Raw genomic sequence first — 17,651 nt, 5'->3', positions numbered from 1 at the left:
GGTAAGAAGATGTTTGATGAAGAGTTTGAAAATAACGGAAGTTTAATGATGATAAGAACTAGTCATGAAACAAGTGGAGTCAAACCAACTTGTAAGTTAATTAAATTAAAGATGACAAAAACCCACCTTCAAATCATTCAAAAAAAACTTGTAAGAAACAAGTGTACCGGGAAACATTTTTTTTTCGCCATAGGAATCTCTTGAGGGTCGTAGTCGCTACATCAGAAGTAAAAGTAATTGAAAGAAACCTCAGCAATATGGATTATGGACATTCGAGTGAAAGTTTTTTTTTATTTTTATAGGGGTTACATCTATAATTTAGCTTTAAAACTAATATCATAATAGACTTGTACTAAATAATTGATCGTGAAGTGTTGGTCAAGAGAAGATATACAAAACGGAAATGAATATTTCTTTCCGTCATATATTTTAGTTTTGAGATGAAAACGGTTAAATTATTTTAAATGGAAATGATTATAAGGTAGCGTTCGGTATAAAGATCAATGTTTTAAAACCCGGGTTTTTGGTTGACCCGGTATGATGACCGGTTCACGGGTCAACCGGTTCAACCGGTTGAACCGCCGGGTCAATCCGATTTATAGTCTTTCTCTATTTTTATATATTTTTACTTTCATGCATAACGCATAAACATATAAAACCAATAATTTAATGTCCACAAAGTTTAAATATTTAAAAACATTGCAAAACATTGAAGAAACCGCAAACGACTCGTTGTTTTGGTCTTCACTACTTGTTTTCAACTATCCAAACCCTATTAAAACGGATCAATCCGGTTTTAACCGGTTCGACATAAGCGGTTGAACCGCGGTTTAGAGGAAACTCGGCCGGTTCGATCCGGTTCGTATTTTTACAAAAAACCGGTCTCAATTGAACCGTCTTCTACCCCGGGTCACGGTCCAACCGGTTGAACCGGCCGGGTCAACCCGGGTTTTAAAACATTGATAAAGATAGAGTAAAATTAGACTCGATAGAAGTGGATTGCACCGGACTTGTAAAACCAAACTTGAAATTATAAGGTAACATTTGGTATAAAAAGACCGGGTAAAAGAAGACCCGATTACATTGGAGTGGACACAAATTATTTTAATGACGTTTGTCGAAACTAGAATATATAGACATGGACAAAATATTAAGTTACTAAATTATCCTTGATAAAATTAATTTAATTTAACTTATCCTTGATAAAAAAAAATATTAATATAACTTGTATTAATATGACGATAATCCTAATTAAGTAATAACAAAATGCTTCTAATTTATGTAAATAATCCATAAACGATTCAAAATCAAAAGCCGAGTGAATTCTTTTATATATATATATATATATATATATATATATATATATATATATATTTATTAAAGGAGGATAGTTTTTAGGAATAGTGATTTGGTAAGAATGACCCTTGGATATGTTATTTCTGTTTTTTTTATCTGGGTGTTTTATGAAAATATTTACTTTCTTGTGTTCACGTGTTGATCATCGTTTGGTTTATCTGCTTCCGCATCCTTCCCACCGCCTCAAAATATCTTTGGTCAACGTTATCTCTCTTTTCTTCCACAAACCTCCCATCGCTTTTTCGCCCCTGTTGTTTTTGCGTAGACTGATTATTAGTGGCGAGCAACTCGACATCGAGGGGATCGCGATGCCTAAAGAAGCTGTCGTGTTCGCCGCCAGTGCAGTCGCCGGTGCCGCCGCGAAGCGCTTCAGAGATCTGCGTTCACCCACCAGAAAAGCGCTTCAGAGAGCTGTGTTTTACTTCAAAGAACCGATTCGGTGTCTGCTCATCGGATCTACTCGGAGCTTACTAAGTCAACCTGGGTTAGTCCACCGCCTCAACTACCACCGCTTCTTCCACTCAGACGAACCTTGAATCCACAAAAATCCAATATCATCAGAACCTCTTAAAATCTCACCGATGTTCCCTCTTCTTCTTTCAGTCCATCGCCTTGCTCTCCCGCCAAAGATCGTCTGATCGAGTAGCAACGAAAGATGCTACTGAAGAGCTGGTGACATCGACGACAAACCTTCTCCTTTTCTACATGGATTGAAGCTTCCATCTTCGATTGGAGAACATTCGACGCCTTCGTTTCAGTTTCAGGTTAGAAAATCGATTCCCCTCCCCCTCCGTCGTTTTTGACTTTTTTCACAGTTCTATAATTTGTTGGAATACTTTGCGGTGATAGTAATTGATAATTGGAAGTAATTTGTTATGTTAATATGAGGGTTAATCCATCCACCGACTCCACCGCCTCTTTACTTCACATATTCAATTTGTTTCTCTCACAACTGATTATTTGTATGTGGAACTGCTCCACCACTTCAATATCTTTTGTGTTTTTTCCCATCACATTTATTTTGTTGTTTTGGTAATTTCCTTGAAATTAGGAATCTTACATCTGATATGATATTCTTTGGAGTGTGATCTAACAGTATTGATATGTGAATCAACGATTTCAGTTGATTATGAACAGAACCCTCCTGATATGTTTTTCTTTGTTAGCAGTCTCGAAAGGAAATGTTGGCGATGAACTATTGTAAAAAAAAAGTCACAAAACAAAGGTATGATGTTCGTTTCCGTTTAACAAGGTAAAAGAGTTACGAGCTTCTTCCTTTAACTTTTCTGTTCTTGGACCGTCGTTCCATATGTTAAACTCGCTTTTTTTTTTCTTATGGTGCATCCAAAAATCTACAGACTCTTCTTGATGTGCTATGTAAAAGCTTAGATTATAGTGCTTAAAGAGATGAGATTGGATCGATCTATTGTATCCGGTAAGGTTCTACTTATTATTATTATTATTATTATTATTATTATTATTTTATGTTTCAAGAGGCATCACAACTATGAATTCCATAAATTAAATTATTTAGAATTATATTTTAATATGATGATCCACATGTTAACTTTATTCAGATTTATAAGAAAGTGGGAGTATCTAGCATCAAGCAACAAAGTAAGTGTATGAATGAAGACCCATTCCTGTTGGTCTGCTGTTCTGCCATACAAGTTTCGATTTGAGTTGGGATATTAGCCGGTACCATTGCAAAATCAACAAAATCAGACCATTACGCAAAATGAAATAGAAAACGCATTGATTGGTGATATGAGTTTTGGATATCCCAAGTTTTCAGCCACGGTGAAGCGCTCCCATCTAAAAGAGTGTTTTCAAGCTTCAATCCTGTATGGCAGATTTCCTTCACAACATTTGATGCACAACTTCATAAACTTGAACTCAAATCCAAAGTGAAGCCTAAACCAACAAAAAGTTTTATGAAACCCAAACCGAGTTGGGATATCAGCTGCTTCCATTGCAAAACTAACAGACCGCAATGCTACACTTTCACTACAACTACTACTACAAATGACAAGCGGTTGCTTTTCAGTTGGATCACCGCTGTAATTTCCAGCTCTCGGTTGTCACCCGAAAGATTGGTGGTTGCTGGTGGGTGTGTTTCACTACCGGGTATCTCAACATGACAAGAGATCCAAGACGTAAGTGCTTTTATACTAATGATATTGAGTTTCTTTTATTAATTTCTATTATATGGTTAAATCATTCATCTTATTTTAGGGATTTTGTATTGTAGTGTCATGGCTTTTGGAATTCATCTCCCTGAAATCCGTTAGTTTTTTTCGTAATTAAATTGAACATTTACATTTTATTTATTGTTTTTACTTAGATCTCAAAGTGAAATATAATAATTTTTTTTTCTCTTAATATAAACAACTAAGTTTATTATGTTGGCACATTGAACTAAAACACAACAATTTTCTTAATTTTGGTTAACTAAACTTAAAATTACTTTAATTTTTTATTGATCTTTAGTTATCACAATCAAATACAAACCTGTTAAATTCTTGAGATTTATGCTAACAAAACACAACACACATGAAATTGTTAATGTTCACAACAGAATGTAAAAACTAATATAAATATTATGCTTCTAACTTCATTTGTAGGTGATCTTATAGGCTTACAGCACTATTTCTAGCATCAAAATGTGCTAAGTTTTGCCATCCTGAGGTAGATGCTTTTTGAATTTTTATGGACTTGATTAGCATCATTTTTTTAACAGACTATAAAATCAATTAACAAATGACCTTTTTTTAATCTATACTATGTTATATCAGAAATGGTGGTCCAAACCATGATTGGAAGAATTAAAGAAATTTCCTTTTCACAGGTCTCTGGTGCCAGGTTAAGAGAAACTAATATTCGTTTTCAGAAACTAGACATGGACAAAAGCAAAAGGGCATTTTCGGAAAACTAAGTTTGGGTTCTCTTTGGAAAATATTTGTGCCAAAAGCTACTAAAGTCAAAATGACTAAGGTATTGGATTATATATAATGAGGGTGTTTTCGTCTTATAGTCAAAATTAGGTTAGTTTATTATTTTTTGATATCAAATTGAGGACAAAATCTTCCAATTTCAAACAACAATGTTGAAAAGTGTGTCATTCGCTACGTGCATTTTCCTATTTGGGTGTAATGATTTATGTATACATAAGTTTTGTTTCTTCTGTAGAATAAATTGTTTGAGTAAGAGTAAATTTTTAATTTCTAATATTCATTATTTGAGAGGAAAAAAAGAAAATATGTAAAGGGTTACTATATTAGCCTACTAAATCATATTTGTTTGGCTGAAACCATATAATCAATTTGTCCGGATTAATCGACAAGGAAATAGCCATGTTTAAATTTTAGTTGTTTATATGAGTATTTTGTTTCCTTCTTTTTCAGGTTGAGCTAAAAAAGGACAATATATCCTTATTTTCCCCGCATCAATACCACATCTGGTAGGTTTTTTAAAAATTTCCCCCTGTTTTACTTTCTAAATGTTATGTTGTAGTAGAAAAATAGTTTGATGGATCAATAGCCCGCATTTACACAATCAGAGGGTCTAAGAGGGTCTAACTGAAGGTGTATTAGATGCTTATGTTCATTTATGGGTATTTCGGACAAAATACCCCTGCTTCTTGGTTGTTGGTGTAATCATATTCATTGCAATTTCCATTGATGTTACCCTTATGATTTTATTTTGGGTCAACCTATTGTCGTATTTTATTATAGAATTTTTTTGAGATAAAACAAAAAATAATAAGTTGTTCACCCAACCACCAGATGTCCTGACGTATACTTTATAATTAAAGAAAAGTCCATCAGACGGTATTGTCATAATTGGTTGAACATTATTGTCTTAGCCGAAGGAACTGCACGATTACACCAGGATTAGCAAAAAAATTAGAAAAGCAATTACATCATCTTCTGCCTTCCTCTATATTTAATGCAATTTGTGTTATTGTGTCCCAATACATTGATTTGTAACCCAAGGTTACTTTTTGAGAAGCTATTTTATTATGCTATCTTTTTGTACATTTTCTAGAAAATTGTATATGATTATTTGTCGTTTTGCCTAAAATACCCTTGTGTTGCAGGCAAAAAAGATGACTCATACATTTAGGAAAAAAATTGCTCAACCATAAGCAATGGCTCCTGCTGATATGCTTACGTTCCAACCTGAGGTATTATATTATGTAAAATAACCTTAAGGTGTGGATTTGAAGATTGACTGATAAATAAAACCACATTTCTCACCACAAAGAAATGTTGTGTTTTGTTTGGTGAATATTTTAACCCTGGACTTTGGTTTTGTGGCTCAAACAAGCTTCAAGTCTTGAACTATATGTACATAGTTAGAATAGTAATAATGCTTTGTAAATTGGATAATACTTGCAACAATACAAATTCACTTTTTACCGAAGGCTTCCAACCCCCGCAAAGCAGGGGCACTTATCTAGTTCGTATTAAAAATTAACGAAAAAGAACAAAAATCATGGGCATAGTTAGTTGGTGACCTTTGTAGGGAAACTAAAATATTAAACAAACCCATCATTAGAAATTAGGGAATGACCTTTGTAGGGAAAATAAAATATTAAGCAAACCCATCTTTAGAAATTAGCAAAATTCCTTTAAACTAATCATTTTTTTTAATATAATTTTATTAATAATAACCTTTTTTTTTCCAAAATGACCAATCGGTCCATAATATGTCAGTTCATACCTGATTTTGTACTCGGTGAAGGGGTAACTGATCCGACTCAGTAATGTGGCCCTCCCTATAAGTATCGTTGAACCCGTTTAGGATTTCATTTTGAAACATCTCATTTCAAATTACCCTATAGAGCATTCCGGACATCCGACTCAGTAATGTGGCCCTCCCTATAAGTATCGTTGAACCCGTTTAGGATTTCATTTTGAAATATCTCATTTCAAATTACCCTATAGAGCATTCCGGACATCCCTAAAGTTGAAAATATCTTCTAATCGTGATGGTGACATACATTTTTATATATGTAAGTCCCTATTAAGTTTATAATTATATGCATTTCTTTTAGATTATACGTTAAAATCTGTATCATTTATTCGTTTATATAGGTTTTTTTTTTTTTCGATTAAAAGACAATAATGGGATTATATGTAGGAATATGTGTGCTACATCCAAAACTCTTATAAAAAATCTTTATTTTGACTAGTCCGAAATCCGAAAAACATGTTTGGAATAATAAGAACTCTTCCGCAATACGATGAACATTCAAGACTTTTGTTTCTTAATTTAGGTCCAGAATTGTGTTCCAGATTTTTGCTCCAGAGTTGTGTTCTAGAATTTTGGTCCGAAATTGTGTATTTAGTAATGTCCTTTGGAACATGCATACAAATAGGTCTAATAAAAATTTCTTTTGATTGTAGCACGATAGATAATATGAAAAGGTTGTTACTACAACTTGTAGGCTTAAACATGGGTGCGAAATCATAGCTCGTTTAAATAACCGACCAGTTTGTGGTGACATGTTTAGGCAATCATGCTTTGGCACACCCCCGACTGCTGGCGGAAACGCCGAGGTGCTTGACTTAAATTAGTGATCATAGTTATTGGACATACATTAAACAATACAAATATAATCTTTTAGTAATACCCAAATAGAAATTAGATTGACAAACACTATTGTTAAATAACTATACACACCTAATAGAACAACATTTACAACGGTATACTAACATAATGGGAAGTCTTCTATGCACATCTTTCCAACGTGCTAATAATCTAAGAATACTGGCATTAAGATATGTCAACAAAAAATGTTGGTAAGTTCTAAAGATTTTTTGACACGATGTACCTTTGTAATCAAATGTATTTTAGAAAATGTTATCTGGTTGGCCAATTTCTATAAAAACATATTTTTCTAACAAAAGTATAAAACAAAATGAGTTTTAAAAGTGATTTTGGTTAAATTATTTCAAAGGGACTTGTTTTGAAATAATTTTGATTTTAAAAGGGTTGTTTTGTAATTAATTAACACAAGTGACTATTTTTGTGATAAATTAAATCCAAAAAGACTGTTTTGGTTAAAGTATTCAAAATGTGTGTGTGTGTGTGTGGGGGGGGGGGGGGGTGTTTTTAATCTTGAACAGGATTTGGAGGGAATGATTTGGGTCCAGTAACACAAACAATGGGGGGGGGGGGGGGGTCATCTTCTTCATAGATCAGGAAAGGGAAAGGATCGAACAGAATCAACAAGCAGGAGGCATATACTTATCTCTGATGAGCCCTCGTGGGTCCCTATCTCATCACTAGTAGTAAAGGAAAAAAAATAGGGCAACAGCAGAAGTTGACAGTTACAGGAGATAACAATTGTGTTGTGTTCAATTGAAGGAGGAAGAAGAATGAAGGCGACAACAGTTCTGTCATCGACTTCTATGGTGGCGATGGCTGCTCTGATAGCTCTCAGTTGGTCCCTTTTCTGATTCGATAGCAACGCAAAGGGATATTCAGAGAGTGTTTGGGTGATTCAATCGACAGAATAGGTGGAGAGGAGTGGATGATACCCTTTTTCCTGTGCATTTCTCTTCGATGGTGAAGCCTTGTACCTAAATTAAATCTTTGGTCAATTATTAAAAGGTCAATGTACCTAAATGATATATATTTTTGGTAATAAACATATGTTATGTATTTTTATGATTTAAATCTCATTTCTTGATTCTCGTGTTATCATACCGTCTCATAAATGTTTTGTAAGAGTGTTTGTTTGTTCTCTCAGTTGTGGTGATTCCAGAAATGTAGAAGGAATTCCATTCAGATATACAGAACTCCATGAAATAACATTTAGAGTTTCGCTATTAATTGTTTCAGATTCGATAGATTTTATGAATCCGATTTTAGTCAACTTTAAATGTCATAAAAATGAAATTAAATAATAGACCATAATCTGAGTTTAAAACGTGCTCAGAAATAATTTACGAGGCTTGTAGCTATCCCAAACGAAGCATTGCATAGTTCGTTTTAGTAAAATCGGATGAATACCGATTTTATAACTTGAACTGGGTATTACGAGGCTTGTAACTATCCCAAATGAAGCAGTGCACAGTTCGTTTCAAGATCATCATATGAATACTGATTTTATAACTTGAACTAGGCGTAACTTCTTCATATGATCTCTGTTTTGGACTTTCTTTATATCCATAGAATCAAAAGAGTATAATATATTCAAATTTCTCATAATTTATTCATATGTATAGGCGATGCAAAAAATCATTTTAACGTTGCAAAAAGATTTTTTTTAGTGAATTTTTGATTCGATCCTTAATGATAGAGGGTTTGCTGAGTTGCTTGAGAAATTCTTAAAGTAATTATAAATATAATACATGTAATGTACATTATGAACATTAAATCGCACACAATTGGTCCTTAATACATAGTTGTTCATGTTGTTTTGACCACATAACTTTGATCGATTTTCACCAGTTATTACATTATCCCACCGTTGAAAGGAATTTTGTCATGGAATTCAATGTGTAGATAAAATATTATTAAAACAATTGGTGCGTTTTCTATTCATTTGATCCACACACGGTCCTTCTCTAATCAGTTTAAGTCGCATAACTCAATATTAGATAATCGGTCTAATACGTGGCTTTGCTACAAGTCCAGATGCAATCAAGGAATATGTAATAACATCGAATAAAGTATTTTAAGGTTATCAAACCTTATATAAAATTCTATCGAGTGTACTTTCACATATATGAAACATTAACACGATTTCCTAGTTCACTTCATTGAAAGAGGGATAACAGTGTGTCGTCGGACAGACACTCCTTGAGATTTGGCATGAAAAGTGGCATGCATGTTGTTTAGTTCTTAAGACAACTTTGTATAAATAACTTGACTAAGTTCCGTTAAGATTTCGAAGGTCTTTTAAGTCACAATTTAACTTGACTCTTTCTCTAACTCAAATTATTCCTCTAGAAAGAAAGTATTTTAAAGTTACACAGTCCCCGACTTGGAAGTTAAGAGGCTTATGTATTTTGTTAAACTAACTCCGTTGTCGTTTTTGTAGAGTGTATAATTGTTATTATGTTCACAAAATATTTTCTTTAACCTCATAAGTAATTCTTGGATCAGAATACAATTTGTCACTTGCATGCTCTTTATTTACTTTCATATCTCCAACCATTAGTCAACATACCAAGTATTGGCGCTTGCATTCTTATAAAGCCTTATAAGTGTGGCATTGATGTTGGTATTATAACTATCAATATAGAAAAAGCTCAATTAATAACAATAAGTATTCCACGTAATATCTAAAGTCTATCCCGTGTTTACATTCTGGTGACCCCCAAGGATTTGTCATCCAAACCATCAGAAATGGTATGATGTGTTTACATTTTGGTGACCCCCCAAGGATTTTAATAACAATCAAAATTTCTAGGTGAACCTACTTTCTTAGTGAGAGAAGATAAATATTGGCTCCTCGTACAATTTGATGATTTTCTTGGTATATGTCCTTTTCCACTTCGTCTGTTTCTTTGATTAGTGGGAAGTAGGTGGATTTAGTCGATCTGTAGACCATTACCTGAATAAAATCTAAACCACTAGGTTTCTTGGTTCGGTTCGATATGAATTCCATTGACGTTGGTTCCCAGTTTTACTCGGGTATTTCTGACTGATATAATGTTCCTGATCGTTTATGATATTTTTGACGTGAAAAGCATAACTTGGCATATGTTAGGATGAAAATTTTAAAATTTTCGCGAGTATATTTTCGATATTTCGCAAGATGTTTTTACTCTGCAGGTTTCCTTCACTCTGTTGTATTCATGACTTAGTATACGTTTAAGTTTAGGCTCCTAAAAATTTCTATGTATCTATGAATCACAAGTACTTCAACATACAAGTGGTTAATAGGAAACCTAGAAGTTACTACTGATAGTTCTTGGATTTCATTCCTTGTTTCATTTACGATTTCTCTGACTTGCGCTATTAGCTCCTGGTTGTTTACTCTTGATAAGTTCCTCTCCAAGTGCCAAATCTCACCGTGTTCATAAAAATTTCTATGTATCTATGAATCACAAGTACTTCAACATACAAGTGGTTAATAGGTAACCTAGAAGTTACTACTGATAGTTCTTGGATTTCATTCCTTGTTTCATTTACGATTTCACTGACTTGCGCTATTAGCTCCTGGTTGTTTACTCTTGATAAGTTCCTCTCCAAGTGCCAAATCTCACTGTGTTCATACTAATCTTTTCCTGTATTAGTGCTTGTTCTAGTTTATAAATCTCATGTCTTGGTAATATACTTATATGAGTATGATCTTTGGTGCTTCTTAGGTCATGGCATAAGCAAAGTCTATGCCTATGATTTTCGTATATTACTTCCACCAGTTAAAAGTTATGCCCATAGGAGTCCAGGTAGCAAAATTAACATGGCAATTTTTTGCATAGGAATTGACGTGGAATATTGATTCCATCTTATTATTATGGAGAGTCATTCTTACAACTCCTTCATTGTTCTGAAAGGATGTAGGTTTGTAGTTCATGAATTTATCGTATGTATGTGTCCTTGGAACGCCACTAATATTAAAATGGGCACAACTTCCTATTCTGCTTTGTTTCAAAGGCGTTGTTCTTGTCGGCTTCTTAAGTGGTCAAAAGTTAGCTACTTGTTGTTCGACCATTAACTCAATTGTGTTGGTGGTGGATAATCACTCTTGGATCTCTTGTGAGACTTTTCCTTGTCCCATTGCAATAGGTCCAAGGAGAAATGTGCCGCATGAAAATATTGTTGTAAACATAAGCGATAACATTACAATTGTGCCAACCTTGTAGAATTGACATGTGTTCGCCCATGAATAACTTTACAATGAGTACTACGTATGGTGTATTTGACAATACTACTAAGAGTGAAATTTTACACTTAGAACGAGAGAAAGGAAAATATCATGTATTGGGAAAAACAATACAAATTCATGAAGAGAATGTTAAAGAGAAAATTGACAACTAGTCATTTTTTTGACCATATCTCGAGTTTTGTAATTCTTGATTTATTTGACTCAAAATATTTTAGACACTAGACAACATTTCCTACAATTTTCATGTTTTGTGTTTTCGCTAATTCGGTCGTTATCGCCTTTAAAACGGTTACGAAATACAAATGGTAAGTTTAAGTATTCTTCCTTTGATAACAGATGGTTCAAAAATAAGTCAGATAGTGCACTGCAGAAAGAAATAGATTGATTGAATACCTTATCCAAATTTGAAATGAGTTGTGAATGCATGTACTTTACACGGTATCTATAAGATGTGTAAAAGGAGCATTCATATAATATCATAGTTGAGTCGTTAGTATTCTGTAATGAATATCCGACATGATTTATGTTTATGATTCTTAAAGTTTCATGAGGATTTTAGTTAAATAATTTCCATATATATGTATGGTGTTCACTAAAGTTTTTGAGAATTATTTGTAACAACCCGAAGTTGTTTATCGCCGAAACCCATTTTGTCCGTAAAACCCGGCTATAGCGGTTTGTTCCGATCTCGTTTTTGGACTAAGTTATTTAAAATTATATGTTTATTATAATCTCATGAGTGTTCAAATCCTTTAAAAACTCATGAACATGGGCCAAAATAATTAAATTGAAAATTTCTAAATTCTATCCCGCCAGATTACGATAACTTAATCGGGTGCGACCAAAAGCCCCGTTAAACGTCAGTATCGGGTAGAATTCCACTGTGTCCCGAACTTAGGACCTATTTAAAGCTCAAAAGACTTCATTTAAATCCTTTCCTATCTCTCACTACTCTCTCTTTAACCTCTCTCCTCAAATCAAATTGAAGGGTCCAAAAACATCAATTTAAGGCTTCAAATCATCAAGGTATCTTCCCCAACTCCTAGTATATCATCCTTAGCCTTCAAATTAGTGATTTATCTATGATTTAGGACCATTTTTATGTGTTTACGGCCCTAGAGCATGCTTGGGCCGTAAACACACATAAGGGGGGGTTTTCATGCCTTAAAACCCTTCCAAAACACCATTGAGGCTTAGATATGACTTATAGAATTATGGAATTGGACTTGGAACACCTTGAACATCAATTTAGAGGAGTAAACATGAGTTTACTGCCCAAGAACATGCTTGGGCCGTAAACTCATTATCATGGAGAGTAAACTCCTTCTAGGGTGTTAAATTGCCATTTAAACACACCAATTGCCTTGAAATAAATTCTAGAATCAACCACAAATGTATTGGAAGCCTTAAACTTAATGAAAACACCTCCCTTAGGAGTTCACGGCCATAAACCCTCCCAAAAGGGGTTCATGGGCCGAGAACTCCTAAAACTATGTCAAATGGTGCCTAAATTTTACCCCTAGACTTGTAAAATAGCTTGAAATCACATGTGATTAATTAAATGGTCCATATGTGAGATATGTGAGATAAATCCATTCCGTAAAACCCAATAAATGGTCCATATGTGAGATATGTGAGATAAATCCATTCCGTAAACTCCAAGTTTACTGCCGTAAACTCCAATAAATGGTCCACATGTGAGATAAATCCATTCCAATGCCCTAGCTGTGATCCTAGCTAATTTATCCAATTGATTCAAAGCTATTTTGCACCATAGAACACCCCACCATGAGTTTACGACCATAAACTCATGGGGAATGGGACTTTAGGGCCGAAAACTCTAGTATGAGTTTACTCTTGAAGAGTAAACTCCATATCCAAGCCATATGTGTCCTTAAATGCCTCCGGGTCCCTCCAAACGCTTGTAACGAAGTGTTTTCGCGATTAGAAGTGTTTTTCCTTAACAAATAAATTATTCAAGTCCTAATTAGATACAAATTTGTATATTTTCATAATACATAGTAATCTTGTGCATTTGCAAACCCAGAACTGACGTTTAGGATCCAAACCGACGCGTTCCTCAACCGGTGAGTTCATACCCCTACCCTTTTTCAAATGTTTTTCAAATGTTTTCAGGGGGAATACAAGCAAAAGTACAAGGAAATCTTGTACTTAAACTTATTATTTTCTATTCAAATGTTTCATATTTTGTGTACTTTTAATACCGAAAATCATACTAACCATTTGTTCGAATTGCAGAGTAAATTGTCAAACTAAATGTAGATTCTTTTAAAAGATGTTATAATCTAAGTTTCGTATTATGTTTTGTATTAGGAATCATACTAATCATAAACTAAGAATATAACTAATAGGATAGAACGAATACGAATACGAATACAAATATAACTAATAGGATAGAATGAATACAAATATGAATACGAAAACAAATATAACTAATAGGACATAACGAATACGAATACGAATACGAAAAGGAATAAGAATAGGTATACAAATACAAATAGAAATAGGAGTAGGTATACGAATACGAAATAACGCCTTTGGATGACACCAAGAATTCGAATATACAACTAGTGTACCCCTTGGGTGTCACTAGAGTTTCGAAATTAATTTGACAGTACGCCTCTAGACATCGATTGAGTTTCGAATGAATACGCCTTAGGATGTCGACAGAGCTTCAAAAATACGTCTAAGGTACTCGAACAACGTAACAACTCGTAAACGAATTAAGTAACGAAATGATAACTAAACTGTTTTTACATAAGAAAATATGAGATTTTCTTGGATAAAAGCTTTTTCAGAAAACAAAAAGGGATCTCATTCTTTTCAAAACAAAACCGCTTATGAACTCACCAGCTTTATGCTGATTTTCAAACTGCTTGTATTCTCAGGTCAGCATTAGACAGGTACACCACCACCTTTTGGAGAAGACAGAGCGCTAGAAGACTCGTCTTTGTTTTTTTGTTCATATGATATATGTATGTAACACTTGTATAACTTTTCTTTCAAACTGATGTAAACAATTCTATGTAATGTAATGTTTTGTGTTCGTTGTGTTACTATGTACATTGGATTTGATACTCAACATGGAGTCTCACTCCGAAAATGTTTCCGCCTTCGGTTTTTGGGGTGTGACAGATTGGTATCAAAGCCCTTGTTTATAGTGAACTAGTATACCAAACTTGCATGGTATAAGACTATAAACACTAAGGGGCCTAAGTGCTCTGAACTAAAAGTATACCTCAAAATATAAGTATTTTCAAAAGTATACAAGTATACCCAACTGTCGAAATCCGTAACTACAAGTAGAACAAAACATAAGTAAATGGTTGTTGTATGCTGCAGTTAAACCTGTGCAGTTATGTAGTCGTGTCTAGGATCAATATAGCCTGGCCAACTATATTCATTCGAGACACGGCCAACATGTGGTTGGGAGTGACTGTGGTGTGCGACATGCCTAAAACTTACCTAATACCCAAACAATGAGCCGTCGTTGCAGCAAAACAAGAGATACTATGGGAGTATTTTTCGAGCCAAATCTATTATAGAAATCCTCATTCCAGCGTTGCTCCTAAATCATTCCTTTAGCGATAGTTTATATGTTTTGATAATTCATTCCTTCTTTATCGCTTAATAGAATTCTATATATGTCATAAAGAGATATCCCTTGTATCATATCTCTTGATTCAATTCGGAGGACTTACCATCCTCTCTTTCCTGATCTTATTAGATCAAGATGCCTCCAAGAAAAAGACCCAGCTCAAAGACCAACAACAACCCTCCTCCGCAACCACCTTCTCTTCAAATAGATCTGGTAAACCTTCAGATAATTTTTACTGTCGCATTTACAACAACCATGTCACAAACGAACCCCGGTAGTTCAGGAGGTGGTCCCCAACCTCAAAACCAGGAAGGTAGCCAGGGACATCGAAGGGAGTGTTCCTATAAAGACTTTATGAATGCAAAACCCACATTCTTCGATATCACAGGAGGTGTCATTGCTCTAACTCGGTGGTTAGAGAAGATCGAATCTATCTTTGAGATCTATGCTTGTTCAGAATCCAACAAAGTGAAATTTGCCGCCTGCACTCTCACCAATAAAGCTTTGACTAGGTGGAACGGCCGAGTCAAATCCCTAACTCTACCTGTAGCCAATGCTATGGGTTGGGAAGTTATGAAGCAACTTCTGCACGCAGAGTATTGCCCTCGGGGTGAAATTCAGAAGCTGGAGCATGAACTCTGGAACCTGAAGATGAAAGGTTTCGCTATCGCCGCCGACATATCCAAATTTGATAATTTAGCGTTTCTCTGTCTGGGATTAGTTACCCCGGAGAGCAAAAAGATTGAGAGGTTCATATGGGGATTAACCCAGCCAACTAAAGGGAACGTTTTAGCTGCGAAGTCGGATACCTATGACAGTGCCAAATGCCTAGCGCAAACCCTGATCGACCACAATGACGAACAAGAAGAAGCAGCCACCATCCCTGAGCCAACAGAGAAGAGTGACGAGAAAAGAAAGTTTTGGAAAAAGAAGAAGAAGAGCCAGTCTTCCTCGGAGCCCTCGAAGAAACAACAGATAGTGGCAGTCCACGTTGCCACTACCCCTGCTGTTGTTTCTGTTGTCGGTTCCTCAGCCTACAGACCTATCACCGGGTATGCCGGTATCCTTCCGTGGTGTAACCAGTGCAGTTACCACCATCGTATCCCTGTCCCTTATCGTGCAAACTTTTGTAAAAGTTGTGGCCAGGAAGGTCACCTCGCGTGAAGCTGCGGAGCACCAACTCAATCAATTAGTCAAGCTTCTAGAGCTGGTATCGGTCGGACCTAATACAGTTGTGGAGAAGTTGGACATTAAAAACGAAACTGCCCTAAGGCAGTAACAACTGGCAACACCGGAAGAACCTTAACTATGGGACAAGAAAGGACAGCCATCGACCCCACCGTTGCCACAGGTATATTTCCCCTCGGTGAATTTTATGCCTGTGATCCTTTTCGATTCTAATGCTGAAAGAAATTTGCTAACTATCCATTCAAACACTTTTCTAAACTTAGTCCTTCGCTAATAATCGAAAACATGTACCGTCGAGTTGGTTAGTAAGTGAGAAGAGAACGCTAACGTCATACCTATAGATCGTATCCTCAATCCGGATGATAAGGAATTAGTCGGCATCAGAGATGCCTATAGAAACCCATCAATTCTTGGGTCATGTCGACTATATTATGTAGAATCCAAGCGTTTTAGTCTACCAATAACCAAATCGAAGCTCGATTCTGCATTGGTCAAACCATAATTAAACATACGCGATCAGTCCACGCTTAGTTGTGGTTCATCCCATGTCTAACCAAATTAGATAAGGTGTTTGACATAAATTCGTACATTGTATTAGTATTCGATCGTTTGAGTTTTGATATATATCCCCTTTTTCATATAGGTTAAGGAATATACCTAACCTAAAAGAGTAAGCCATGAGCTATAGTCATGCTTTCCTAAGAAAATACTAGTTCGCTATAGCCAATAACTCTGATACCGATTTGTCAACCCTTGTCTGCCGACGGAAATGTCGAGGTATAGGACATAAATTAATGATCACAGTTATTAAAGATACATTGAATAGTTTAAATATAATCTTTTATTAATACTAAAATAGAAATTACATTGACACACATTATTGCTAAATAACTACACACCCTAATAGACCGGAGTTTATAATGGTATAGTAAAATAATGGGAATTCTTCTAGGTAAATCTTTCTAACCTGCTAATAAACCCGAGAATACACATATTAAGATACGTCAACAAAAATTGTTGATGAGTTCTACAGGTTTAAATGGAGTGTTGGATTCATGTCGAAATATTGCTCATTTAAATCCAAAGTTACAAAACTTAATAAATATATAAGTTATTTAAACTTATATCAAAATTTACTTTTTCTATGACTAAAAAGTATTTTATATAATAATTTTGAATATCACGTTATATAAAATAAAGTCACGTCACACCTCTTAAAAGTATAAAAATAACAAACATCATCTTTATAATTATGCACAAGCTATTATATTTTCTATATTTATAACTTATTAATTATGAATTTATAAACATTGTATTGTCGCGGCGTCGTATTTATTAAGTGTTATCTTACTTAATTTGGGAACCAACACCTAATTAGTATGGAAAACTCTTCCCACATTAATGTTGTGTTTTCATGTCGCAATAATTATTTAGTATTTTCTTACCTAATTTGGTAACTGACACTTAATTATTAAAGCAAAATTCTTCACACTACTTACAACCTTATTTCAACTCGTAATAGTGAACAATCCTCGCATATATTTTACTCCATATTCTATACAGCAAAAGACAAACTCTGGGGTTTCTGATGAGTTCATAACTGAACTATGACACAACACCTCTATACCAACACCAGAA

The 17,651-nt window shown here is 34.7% G+C and overlaps 1 long non-coding RNA gene across 6 annotated transcripts; it reads left to right on the top strand.

Annotated features, from left to right (window-relative positions):
- Window positions 1-1,528: 1,528 nt before the first annotated feature.
- On the top strand, window positions 1,529-5,781 carry LOC145003925 (uncharacterized). 6 transcript variants are annotated; one of them, XR_013662204.1, is made up of 9 exons: window positions 1,529-2,120; window positions 2,526-2,581; window positions 2,715-2,791; window positions 2,934-3,512; window positions 3,608-3,642; window positions 3,981-4,044; window positions 4,205-4,350; window positions 4,761-4,816; window positions 5,456-5,781. It is a non-coding gene; the product is annotated as an uncharacterized LOC145003925 (long non-coding RNA). The 6 variants fall into 6 exon arrangements; XR_013662201.1 differs by lacking the exon at window positions 3,608-3,642 and having other exon boundaries at window positions 1,530-1,840; window positions 1,960-2,120; XR_013662203.1 differs by lacking the exon at window positions 3,608-3,642 and having other exon boundaries at window positions 1,530-2,120; window positions 2,523-2,608.
- The last annotated feature ends 11,870 nt before the right edge of the window (window positions 5,782-17,651 follow it).

This window comes from Lactuca saligna, chromosome 7 (assembly GCF_052625555.1).
Source record: "Lactuca saligna cultivar CGN05327 chromosome 7, ASM5262555v1, whole genome shotgun sequence".
Lineage (NCBI taxonomy): Eukaryota > Viridiplantae > Streptophyta > Magnoliopsida > Asterales > Asteraceae > Lactuca > Lactuca saligna.
This window is presented reverse-complemented; position numbering and strand designations above follow the sequence as displayed.